The sequence below is a fragment of the Hyperolius riggenbachi genome, chromosome 6 (genome assembly GCF_040937935.1).
Source record: "Hyperolius riggenbachi isolate aHypRig1 chromosome 6, aHypRig1.pri, whole genome shotgun sequence".
Lineage (NCBI taxonomy): Eukaryota > Metazoa > Chordata > Amphibia > Anura > Hyperoliidae > Hyperolius > Hyperolius riggenbachi.
Genome location: NC_090651.1, coordinates 122,129,740 through 122,143,387, shown reverse-complemented (window position 1 = coordinate 122,143,387; position 13,648 = coordinate 122,129,740). Strand labels below are relative to the sequence as shown.

General features: G+C 43.0%; 1 protein-coding gene across 2 annotated transcripts in view; it reads left to right on the top strand.

The window, feature by feature from the left end:
* LMO4 (LIM domain only 4) overlaps positions 1–13,648 on the top strand; it is a 60,358-nt gene that overhangs the window by 23,136 nt on the left and 23,574 nt on the right. The gene's annotated exons all lie outside the window — the stretch shown is intronic.

Below are 13,648 nucleotides of genomic sequence, written 5' to 3'. Positions count from 1 at the left end.
TCGGGCTTCTAGCTAGTTCATGTACCGATGGCCAGTGGCTCAATAACATAAGTGGCAACTGCTTCGCATGTTGGTAGTCTCTCTCTTTTTGAAACGGCCCATCTATGCCCCATCTGCAGATGAATAACTGTTTAAAACCACTATGTTGGAGTTCCAAGCTGTTCTGAAATGCATGGAGTTAGCATGTTCACATATTTTAGTGGGTTTCCTCTGGCTATTCCGTCTCCTCTCCCAACTGGAAAACAAACATATTGACACTTTAGCTGGCGTTTCACTAAACGTATCTTCCTACTGTATGTGCAAGCAGGGCCGGTTCAAGTAACAATTGGGTCCTAGGGCATAATTAGCCTGGGGGCCCCCCAACAAACACCCCCGACCAAAAGGCACCATTAGAGGCCCTTTGTTGCGGCCCAATTTCCCTCCTGGGCCCCTGAGCTGGCTGCTGACCCTCCCCCAATCCCCTCCCAACTTAACAGACTCTGCAGAGTCCCTGGGGAGCAACAGTTAAGATGGGAGAGGGAATACATTGGGGGCCCCTACAGGCTCTGGGGCAATTGCCCATTTTTTCCTATGGTAGCTCCGGCCAGGGCCGGGCCGAGGCATAGGCTGGAGAGGCTCCAGCCTCAGGGCGCAGTGTAGGAGGGGGCGCACAATTAATTCAGCTGTCATTCCTAATTGTGTATGAAGCAGAAAGAAATAAGAAAAGGGGATACATGGCAGTGACTGCAAGCCAGATAACTAGATATTAAGGTGTTGGGGAGGTTGTGGGCCCTGTGGCCCTCTTAGTCTAATAGCAATCAGTGTGACGGCTGGGGTGGGAGGGATGGAGGGGCGCACTTTGCTGTCTCAGCCTTGGGTGCTGGAGGACCTTGTCCCTGCTCTGGCTCCGGCCCTGTATGCAAGTAGTGGATTGTGAGTTTCTTTTGTTTTTTGTTTGTTAGTTTCTTAAATGGGCTGTAAAGTCCTAATTCCGGCTTGCATGCAAGTTTAATGCGAATAATGTACAGCTTGTAGGTGGACAAAGTTTTCATGCATGCCAATGTTGGCAACTGTCTCGTTCTAGACGTGAGAAAATCAAAGTATAGCCAAAGAACAAAAATAGTTGTTTAAACTTGTGTACAGAAACATAGCAAAACTCAGTTTGTTACTGCTGTCTGAGTCCCAGTTGTGTAGAATTCTGTGTTTGACAAGAAGCTGAGACACAACTATCCACTTTCCTACCACGGGTTATTTCGCCTCCTCCCTTTCATTCAATAATAACTTATCACACCTTTAATAATGCATATAATATTTTTTTTTGCAGGGCAAACTAGGCTTTCTTTGGTTGGTACTTTTTGCTAAGATTTATTTTATTTCCTATGCATAAGGAATAAGAAAAGTCATTATTTCTCAGTTTTCATCTATTGTAGTTTGAATTATTTTTTTTAATATTTTCTTTTTTTAATATAAGTATTTTTGCACGTGCTTCTGCAGACTAATATGCCATATCCCATAGGGGACGAGTTCCATTTAAGTCTAATTTTAAAGTGATGGGCTGGTTGGTTGCTATGGCTTAATATACTGTGCACAACACATGATGCTTTTTACACTAGCCTAATGAATAGGCTCCTACCAGAGGAGAAGATCAAAGGCTTAAAGCTGAGTGTAATGGCATAAAATGCACACAAACACTCCCTCACTCTGATCCTCACCTGTGACCTGGATTTGCACAGGTGCTTGAGAGCTAGCAGGCGGTTTTATCCTCGTGTCTGATGGCTACTTCAGAACAAGTTATGGCAAACCTCAGGAGGCAAGTATCTTATGTGCAAGAAAAAGTACTGCTGGTTTGCTAACTTTTGAGTTTATCCTGATCAATTCGGCTGGCTCTAATGCTAGATTTTTCTTGCACGAGAATCTGGGATTATTTCAGATATACCGATTGTTTCCAATCAGTATCACTATTGTTGATCTTTTGAGTGACGCCGTAGTTGTCTTCAAGTGATGCTGTTTTTCTTAGAACCAGATGGTTTTTCACTCTTCCTTTCTCCATAGAAAAGAGCAAACTGGTCAGCAGGGAGCCATGCAGTGCGCCTGTACAGCAATTCTGAAAACTGCCATTTCAGAGGCAGCTACCGTGTGTGAAGTGTTTATATCAGCTTTACAGGATTCCTTTTGGCTTCTGAACTGGACAGATTGGATCCAGAATTTTACAATAATTTGCCCGTCCATGTTTTAGAATGCACATCTCTTAGGCTAGGTTCACACTAACGCGATGCAATTATGTGGTACGTTCACATGGGTTCACTACAGTTTGGCGAAGTGGAATCCCTCTACATAATGTGAGGCATGCTGTGAGGTGTCAATGTGCACACTTACAGTTGCAGTGAAGAATATTTTTTACTGTATGCCTCATAACACGCCCCTAATGCATGATTTGACTTTTTCCTTCTGTTGTGTCTCTTGCTAGCACTCAGGATAGGAGGTCTCCCCTTGGAGTTGCATCTGAGCAGAGCAGTTGCTGCCCTTATTTAGAAGAGACATGAGGTTTTTGCCTGCCGGGTAACGCTGCCATGTGTCAAACCTGACATGTGGTGTTACCAAATGCTGCCATTTGGCAGCATAGTTACATACATAGTTATTTTGGTTGCAAAAAGACATACGTCCATCGAGTTCAACCAGTACAAAGTACAACACCAGCCTGGATCCTCACATATCCCTGTTGATCCAGAGGAAGGCGAAAAAACCCTTACAAGGCATGGTCCAATTAGCCCCAAAAGGGAAAAATTCCTTCCCGACTCCAGATGGCAATTAGATAAAATCCCTGGATCAACATCATTAGGCATAACCTAGTAATTGTAGCCATGGATGTAGCATGTACCGTAATTGAAGCTGAATGCCGCTTGTGGCCGGAAGGCTGCACTGTCTGACAGATGAGCAGTTCAGCCGCCCATGGAAAAGAGAACTTGAGCTTCTTTCACATGGGAGGCTGTACTGCGCGCTTGCCAGGCAATTTAGCCTGATGGCCAACAAGGTTGTTCGGTAGCTTAGTTTATGAAACCACTGACTCCGACTCCAGGTACCCAAAATGGCTCCCACTCCCCAACTCCGACTCCTTAGTCTAATATTTACTAAGGCTGTGGATTTGGTACAAAAATCATCCGACTTCCGACTCCTCAGTTTATGAAACCACCGACTCCAGGTACCCAAAATGGCTCCCACTCCCCAACTCCGACTCCTTAGTCTAATATTTACTAAGGCTGTGGATTTGGTACAAAAATCATCCGACTTCCGACTCCTCAGTTTATGAAACCACCGACTCCAGGTACCCAAAATTGCTTCGACTCCGACTCCACAGCCCTTGATTTTATGCAGCTGAATGTCAGCGTTTGTAACCCCACGTCCTCATCGTTTGACTGTGGTGGCTGCGCAGTCAGTGCACAGGAGCAGCTGACAGGAGGTTAAGTTGCCACCCTCCTGTGTAAGGCCTGGTGCACACCAGAGGGGTTTTTCTGAGCGTTTTGAGTTTTTAAATCTGCTGCTAATGTTAGCCTATGTGTCTGTGCACACTGGAGCAATGAGATTTTGTAAAAAAAAACCTATAGACCCATAGCATTACATTGGGAAGAGCTTTTAAAGGTTTCAAAAGCTCTTCCCAATGTAATGCTATGGGGTTTTTTACAAAACCTCATTGCTCCAGTGTGCACAGACACATAGGATAACATTAGCAGCAGATTTAAAAACTCAAAACGCTCAGAAAAACTCCTGGTGTGCACCAGGCCTAAAAGAGGACTAAGGGCCTGTTTCCACTACACGCAGATTCTGCATGCAGAAAACTGACTCCAATGACTGTCTATGGGCCTGTTTCCACTGAACGCAATTTTTCTGATGCAGATTTCCCATAGGCATTCATTGGAGTCAGTTTTCTGCATGCAGAATCTGCGTGTAGTGGAAACAGGCCCTAAGGGCCTGTTCAGACTATCTGCGTATGAAGAATGTGTTTAAAATCAAAGAAACGCAAGTTGAAAAACGCATGCGTTTTTCTTGCGTTCTAATGCGTATTCTATTGCGTTTTGCACACACACGTGACCCAGGGGAAAAAAAAGAATTATGGGAACCGCAGAGGAAAACGGACGCTAAAAACGCAATAGTACGCGTTTTTGATACGCGTCCATAGACTTTCATTGCGTCCGTTTCTATGCGTGACGGACAGAACTGCGTGCAGCAATGCGGATGAGAAACGTATGCGTCTCATACGCATACATGTGAACTAGCCCATTCAAAAGCATTAGGAGCCGTTTCTATGCGTTTTTGGTACCCGTACGTGTTCCCTGAAAACGTCTAGGAACGCGCATAGTCTGAACAGGCCTTTAATTTTGTGGATATGACTACTGAAGGTGGGGGTTCTTATTGAAAAGTGTGTGTAGTTAGTTACACAGAGGACTGGGTACCCTGGAATCCGTATTCACTTCGGATCAAACAATGATCCAATCAAAATGATTGGATATGCTTTTACGGTCAGTTGCAGGTTCTGTGTCGGGTCCACGGGATCCAGCAAAGATGGATTTTTCCCAATGTGGTAGTAGATTGCAGTCCCAGCTCAGGTCATATTGCAACATGGTGGACGTTGCTGAAAGGTTAGTAGAATTCTGATGTAAATGGTCTCATGCACTTGCCTACAATGCTGAATGCAAAAGCAGTCATGACCATGTCAGCAACACTGTCTCTGATCTGATATGACCCAGGTCAGGTGAATCCTAACGTGACCATCTACTAGCAGACAGAGTTTTATTAATCAACTCTAGACTAGTGACATTCCTATTGGATATCTCAGGAGTTCAGGCCGTAGATTTGGAAAGCTTGGGAAAGGATAGGAGCCTTCTGTTGCCTGCTGAACATTTATTCCTAGAAAAGCTGTAAAATGTTATAATGGTCATCAGAATGAGATTTAGGTGTGTAAATACAGCGTGTGTGTGTGTGCATGTGTGCGTGACTATACTTATCCTGGCTATGGCAGCCGCCTATTAGGTTGTGGTTACCAAGCTGGGGGCTGGGCCCGGCCAACACAGGTAGGAGTGGCCACAGTGCCATGCCTGGTTTGCCAATGGGTGGCGGAGTTTAAAAATTAATATCAAAAATTCAAAAAAGGTCTGCACACTCCAGTGTGGTCAATCCACGTTTTATTAGGCAAAACGTGACATTATGCCGTTCATTGACATTATGCTGAATGGCATAATGTCACGTTTTGCCTAATAAATGTTAATTGACCACACTGGAGTGTGCGGACCTTTTTTTTATTCTGATATTGCCTGGTCCTGCACCCCACTACTGGTGTGCTACTCTTCGTATGTACATGAATTTAAAAATAACATGGTATTATGGGTGAGCAGGTGAGTTACTGTGCCTGGCAACCGCTGATACTAATATTATGGTCAGAGGTTTACATTAAACTTATTGTTACTGGAGGTTCTCTTCAATCTAAGTGGCTGTTTGTTATACAGACTTCTTTGTACAATCTTGTTCTAACAATACTAGTCTTGGATGGGGACATCACTTGGCAATGTTGGAGGCTTTGGAGAAAATGACATAATGAATGAAATTGCTTATTGTTTACAGTATTCATTTATAGTGTATTTAGTCAGTGTTTGCCCATTGTAAAATCTTTTCTCTACCTGATTTACATTCTGACATTTACCACTGGTGGTGACCGCTTTAGTTCTGGCAGGTGATCTGCACGGAATGTTCGTTACTGAGAGTTCTATGCACAGAGCATAATCTGGCTTGCTTGGTAGTTAGAAAAAGCTGTTCTTTACCACAATGCAATGAGGTTCACAGACAGCAAACTGTCAGGACCATGGTCATGCATCACACTGTGGAAGGGGTTTCACCACAATATCAGCCATACAGCCCCTCCTGATGATCTATTCAAGTAAAGGTCGATTCCTCATTGGAAGGGGGTTATCAGCTACTGATTGGAATGGAGTTGTTGTTATTATTATTATGTATTTATATAGTGCCGACATTTTCCGCAGTGCTGTACGGAGTATGTCAATCCTTGGGTAAAGTTCCTCTTTAAAGTACACCTTTAACTGAGAGAGATATGGAGGCTGACATTTATGTTCTTTTAATCAGTACAGATTGCTGGTTGTCTTGATGAGCCTCTGTTTCTATTCTGTACTCTTATTAGCCATAGACGCTGAACAAGCATGCAGGTCAGGTGTCTCTGATTGATGTCTGACAGGATTGGCTGCATGCATGTTTCTGATGTGTGATTCACACTTAACTGCAGCCAAAGAGATCAGCAAGACAGACAACAGGTATTGTTTAACAGGAAATAAATATAGTAACTTCCATATCCCTCCCTTTTCAGGTGCTCTTTAATCTGAGAACTACTACTGCTTCTAGGAATTGGGCGGTAAAGGCTTCAGTGCTGAATGAAAGACTTGACTGTGACAGGTTCCCTTTTTAAGCAGATCTAAATATGGTTGCGTTGTTTTTTTTGTTGTTTTTTTTGTTGTTTGTTTTGTTTTGTTTTTTTTTGTATATAGAATTTTTTCCACAGATCCTCTTGTCCCTCCTGATCTAAGATGCTGTGTCCTGCCTGAGTTTGCCTCCTTGTGTAGTGTTTTAGCCTCCCTTGTGAGGGGCCCGGCTGCCAGAGGCTCCAGTCTCCGGAAGTACCACGTGTGCCTGGCTCCCCTCCCCCGCTCCCACCACCCTGAGCATTCTGCAGGAACGTGTCAGCGTGCGATCCTGGGCCTCAGACTAATTAGTTTTGAAATGGAGTTTTGATTGAACTCTACAAATCGATGCAGCTGCAAAATTTGTTTCTCAGGCTTCCTATTAAAAGCCATCTTAAGGGGCAGTTTTTACTACTCTCCCTGTCGTTCAGTCGATACATTTAATAACAACTTACAGGCTATTTTCAATAAAGTGGCGACAGCAAATTAGTAGTTTGAACATGACAAGCCTCCTGCAAGATCAGATTCAGAAAACTCCGGGCAATTAGGTTTTTTTCCCCATCCGTTTTCTAAGGAGGAAGCATGTAGTGGTAATGAGGAGCACTTGGACCAGTGCAGACACATTATTAACCCCTGCTGTGCCTCATAGTAGCACAATACACTCCAGCTGGGAGGCAGAGGGACAATTGCAGCCTGGTTACTCTGTGATTCAGACATAGGGCTGTACACACATCACTGATGGTTCCTCCACCTCCCATCTCTCTCTTTCAAGTTCTTCTGTAAATACCAGAGATGCTGCAGAACACTTGAAGTCTTTGGGTGATCATGCAGTGGCAGATCTTTTTAAATGCAATTAATAAATGCGGTATTTTCTTAGTATTGCTTCTATAGCTGGGAAGCACGGTGGTGTAGCGGTTAGCACTCTTGCCTTGCAGTGCTTGGTCCCCGGTTGGAATCCCAGCTAGGGCACTACTTGCAAGGAGTTTGTAAGCTCCCCACCCCCCCTTTGTCTGAGCACTCTTGTTTCTGCCCACCTCCCAAAAATGTACAAATAAGTTAATTGGCTTCCCCCTAAATTGGCCCTAGTCTATGAAACATACTTTTCAGAGCTACTTAATTCTGGAAATGCAGGGCCCAAAATTGCATTCCCTGAAAGAGCTCTGAAAATTGCCTGACAAAAATCACTCTAAAAAAATTCTAGCATTTTTAGATCGTTTTGAATATATAGAATTTTTTTTTTTCACCCACAGCAGCTGCCTTTCTGATCTCTCAATATAGATCTGCTGGAGCTGCTTAAGCTGCATACACACGCCATACCAGATGCAACGACTGGTCCGCCAGACCCTTCCGCTGGGCGGTCTTTTAGACGACAGTAGCGCATGTGTACGTGCTGTTGGCGGACTGATAAGGCTGTTTCTGCCTTATCAGTCCGCCCAGCGGATCGTTCAGAAACAGCCGTATCAGTCTGCCGACAGCACATATACACGCGCATAATGTCGGCTAAAGACCGCGCAGCAGGAGGGTCTGGCGGACCCGTCGTGGCATCTGGTATGGAGTGTGTACCAGGGCTGTGGAGTCGGTACAAAAATCTTCTGACTCCTTTATGAAACTCCGACTCTGGGTACCCAAAATGGCTCCGACTCCTTAGTCTAATACTTAACAGGGCTGTGGATTTTGTACAAAAATCATCAGACTCCTCAGTTTATGAAACTAACAACTCCAACTCTGACTCCGGGTGCCCAAAAGTGCCCCGACTCCTCGACTCCACAGCCCTGGTGTGTACGAGGCTTTAGTCTTGTGCAGGGCTCTACTGGTGGTCAGAAGTGGATATCATAGTCTAGGCTAAACGTCACTGGCAGGGTGAGGTTACATGCCAATACACAGTAATGTAAGAAGCCTTTCTGATGCTTAAAACAGGATAACAGGAAAATTGGTATCTTGAATAATTTATTACGTTCTGCTATGTCATTAGGCTTCCTCCTTAAGTTCACATATTAAAATGGTCATCTGCATGTCTGGAAATCCCTATTAATGAACCATTACCAACATTGGTGACTTCTGGAGATTTAGCGATGCAAATGGCAGTCCACAGCATTGGGTGCTAAAACCGTATCTCCTACCCTTCCAGATGTGGTGTTTTTAGTTAAATGTGTTGGCCCAATCAAGGACATTTTAGAGCATTATAGAACTTGAAAATAAACTAGCCTGTTGGTCAATATGTAGATTTGTATGCCCTTTCTCTCACACTAACGGGGAAAATTCTAGTCTGGTTTCATGCAGCCATCCCCTTTTTTAATTCATACAGAATTTTGAAGGTGTCTGAGCTGTTCTCTTGCTCACCCTGGCCAGCGGTTCTTCAGCAGACTTCCGTTAGGCCGTAGGTTTCGAGCCATCGCCACCAAAACCACAAGGCACAGGAACTCTTTCTTTCTTCCCCTCAGCTGTCACCCTCCTGAACTCACTAACCTGCATTCCGGACTCGCTCTGAGCCCAGCACCGGAGCAACACTGTGTTCCAGAACTGCACCCTGTTCATGAACTAATTATTAATCAGGACTTCTGGTTTTAGCCGTTTTTGGCTATGTGTCTTTCTTTTGCTTTATATATGATTCCCTGTCTATTGCATGTCCTCTGTTATCTAGACTTCCTATCCTTTATCTGTTAATTGTACGTGCCAAACCCAATTCCGAATAAAAATGATTCTGATTCATTGGTTTATTTCAGGCTGATTTTTGTCGCTGGCCCAAGATCTCACTTATGTACCTCTGACAAAACTTTGAAAATCAAAATACCTGTACTTAGGTGTAAAGCAGGTAATTTATAACGTAGCTATTTAGACTTTTGACTTTGCGCAATTAGTTTGTGCAAATTTTGTGCCTGTCAAACATATGCCTGCAGCCTGTGGAACTGTGGATGGTCCTCACAGAACTTTGAAGGCTCTGGAATATGACCATATGATTACTGCACAGAACCTGTGCATCTTTTATGTTGTAGGCAGCACAACTTCTTGCCCTACACATTTTGTATGCAGACTGGAGGTGGGCCAATCCACATCGGTAGCAACTGCATTTATTTATTGATCTCTGTGCCTAGAGTGAATGAATGGGAGGTGTGTGTGTGTGTGTGTGTGTGTGTGTATAGTTTGTGTGTGTGTATAGTTTGTGTGTGTGTGTGTATAGTGTGTGTGTGTGTGTGTGTGTGTGTGTGTGTGTATAGTGTGTGTGTGTGTGTGTGTATAGTGTGTGTGTATAGTGTGTGTGTATAGTGTGTGTGTATAGTGTGTGTGTGTATAGTGTGTGTATAGTGTGTGTATAGTGTGTGTATAGTGTGTGTATAGTGTGTGTATAGTGTGTGTATAGTGTGTGTATAGTGTGTGTATAGTGTGTGTGTGTGTATAGTGTGTGTGTGTGTGTAGTGTGTGTATAGTGTGTGTGTGTATAGTGTGTGTATAGTGTGTGTATAGTGTGTGTATAGTGTGTGTATAGTGTGTGTATAGTGTGTGTATAGTGTGTGTATAGTGTGTGTGTGTGTATAGTGTGTGTGTGTGTATAGTGTGTGTGTGTGTGTGTATAGTGTGTGTGTGTGTATAGTGTGTGTGTGTGTGTGTGTGTATAGTGTGTGTGTGTGTGTGTGTATAGTGTGTGTGTGTGTGTGTGTGTATAGTGTGTGTGTGTGTATAGTGTGTGTGTGTGTGTGTGTGTGTGTGTGTGTTTTGTCCTTCTCTGTAGGCCTTTGGAGCTATTCAGAGAGGTGATGGAGCATTTCATCTAGCGTACACCATAAACATAGGACAGGTAACACCCCTAGGCATTTTTTTTTAAATATATTTAGAGGCTGAGCTGATGACCACATACCTGCATCACTTATCACCAACGCCACACCTTAGGCTGCTGAATACCAGAACATGCATTTGTTCCTGAATTCCCTCTTTAAGCAAGGTCATGGTATATCCAAGGACAAAAATAGGTGTCAACTGCTCCTATTTTGGCTGCAATGAGCTCCCTTTTAAGCAGCTATGTGCCCCCCTAACCACCCCCCCCCCCCCGCCCTCCCCCATCCAGGTATTAGAATTAAGTAGCCATGTGCTCCTCACATATTAGAATTGGGAAGCCATATCCCTTTTTTACCTTCTGCCCTGAACAACCCATATACAGAGTTGCGCAGCAAGGTGTAGTTCACGGAACTGTGCCTTCATCAGCCTGACTCAGATCCGTGTGCCCAGTCCTCCTGATATCTGTATCACTGTTTCATATCTGTATGTTTAAATTGCCATCACATGCTTGGCGGGTCAAGGGAGTAGCAATGTGGATCCAGAGATCCATGGACACCAGGCATGCTGATGGGACCAGAAGATTTAGGAACACGTTGGCAGAGCAGGCAAGTTAACACACCTGCTGGCTGCTTGCGGTGATTCCATGGCTGATATTCGTGTGGCTTGCTTGAGGTTCTGGGCTGTATCTTTGACTGGAGAAGGCAGTAGACTGTAGCTGGCCCAAGGAAGCCCCAATTTCCCCCTTTGTAGATTAGGTATCTGAACCATGTCAATACATTATCGGTTTTGACCTTATCCACTTCCTGGAACAAAGCCATACAATCACAATAATAGCTAGGAAATTACTAATTTTAATAGAAAAATACATCCTCCTTGGTTATCTTTAGTAATTGAGGTAGGTGTGCTTTACTGAGTCATTTCAGCGTTGGACAGTAAATTATTTTGGTACACCTTCGTGACTGTGGCAGCCTGGTTTTTAAAAGTTAAGATCTTTAAGTTGACCGCACGGTACAGACCAGTGTTTTGGGTTTTTTTACATTTTCAAGTTTATTTGCTAAAATGTAAGGGAAAATTTACCATTTTATTTTGATTGATGGACCAACGATAAATGTTTGCCTATGGTAGAAAGTTTTGACTTCACTGAAACTCCTCCAGAATTGTTAATGTGCAAAACGTGATCATTCTTAAAAGCAGTAAAAGTAATAAAACTGTGTGGCCATATAGCTACCATGCTCATGCTGTGTCTCAGCTAACTCAGAGCAAGCATGCAGCCAGTGAAGTTCTAGCTTGTCTGTATGTTCTGGGTCACTGACTCGCTAAGCAGCAATGGCACACAGTGATCATGGGAAGTGGGCAGATTCTTTAGGAAAAGTCTGCAATTACGGATCCCGTATTTATCACAGGTTTATTTCAAAGAGGAACCGATTACTTTGGTGCTTGTGCTGAATAAGATGGGTGGGCTCATGATGTGGTAGGATGGCTGTGTTTTCTGTTTGCAAACGATGGTGGTCTTTATAGTGGCCTGCTGCTTCTGTTATCTGACTCAATGCTCCTATTCTCACTCTAAGTGGTTGTAGTATTTAGTATTCTTGCCTGCACTCTATATGGCGGAAGAAAAATGCATTTTTCTTACTGCGGTATAGAATGAAATAAAACATTCGAAAACTTTTGCCCCCTAGTAAAGAACAAACATAGGAATGTATACAGCATATCAAAGCCACTCGTTTCTGATTTTTTTATTTGGCAACTGATGACTTTAAAGCAGACCTCACCTCAGAACTTTTCCATTCTGCTCTTAAAGATCAGCGACAGTATAATAACCTGTAAAGAAAAACATTTTTGTTACAGCCGATATAAACCTGCAGTGTCTACTTCCTGTTTTTATGGCAGCAGACATAGTGTTAACCTACTGTGTTTACAAATTAGCTGCTCTGCAGAGGCAGTCAGATGACACAGCTGAGAGATCAAATCACAACTTGTGATTAATCACAGATAAGGGTGAATTAGACTAAATTCTCTAAATACACACAGGGTGTATTCTTTTCTTCTGTCCTGTGCAAGAGTTCAGGTCCACTTTAACAGGCTATTTTGCTCTTCTTAATCATTACAAATTAGCGTGTTTTGCTCATCACTTACATGGTCATGTGACTTTCTTGAGCCTAGGCTTAAAACAGGAAGTAGACAATTCAAACAGGAAGCGTTCTTTTTTTTTTTTTTTTTTTTTTTTTTAATTCAACACAATGTGGTTTGAAAATAAAACCTTCCTTATTGATTTTAAAGTGGATCCAAATTTAAAAATACAAGATTTCAGAAATAAAATCTATTTTCTAAATTATAATAATAAATAGCAGCCTTTTTTCAGCTGCATGATAAATATAACATTTTACATTTATTGGAGGAACCCCTCCCTTCCTTTCATATTACCGGGACATAATCCGGCAGACTGGTGGAGTAGATGGTGTCTGGCAAAGGAGGAATTGCTAATGGCTGCCACCTGTACAACCCTAGTTATGAAAAGAGAAGGGTGAAAAGCATGCCCTGAAATGCTTTATCATGGCTGCTTCCAGTATGTACGCTCACAAGCCTTTGCTTATTGCCGGTCCCAGCATACAACTGGCAGCCTGCTAGCTAATCTTCTTGCTTCGCAGCAAAGCAATCATATGATCCCTTCCCGTTGTGAATAAGAAAACTATTGAGTAATACACACCTGTATTGTGACAAAACAGGCCTCCTTACATGCCTCTCCCTTCAGCCTAATACCTTCTCTAAAGCGTGACACCAAGACCAAATTTAAGCTTTCTCCTGGAAGGGTGGACGCAAAAAACGCGATCTTCATTAAAACTCCATTTGTGCAGATTTTTTTTTCTCACCAAGCTCCTTAAATGTATTAAGAAATTATGTGTATATATTTTCTTTCTTCACTTCCCCTTCTCCACTCCCTCTATGGCAGATGTTGTGGTCTCATTTGATTGCATAGGAAAACTGCAGTGATACAACAAACACCCAGAGAGATATGATGACAAATGGGTCCAGATCCCGGTAAATTACTTTCTGCTCAAATCGAAATTTCATTCAGTTTGTTGCTAGCAGAGATGAAGTAATCTAAATTGTGGACTCAGGAGCAGATAGAGGGAAGTCGGAGCAAGCATTTCATTATCAAGAGAGAGAGAGAGAAGGTTAGAATGAAAGAGATGAGCGGAGGCAAATCTAAAGTGTTGACACTATGATTGAAAAGGTTAACCCATACACATTATATATCAACCTGGATAGCAGTGACTTCCTAATGGAAACTCTGCTCTGATGGCGGTTTGCTGGCGTTTCAATACACAGAGCATGATGTCTTCTTAGATATACAATCAAATCCCCTTAACCCCTTTGATGACTCATATCTCTTGATATGATTAAAGCATAAAAAAAGGAGTTCTTCAAATAATTTCAAG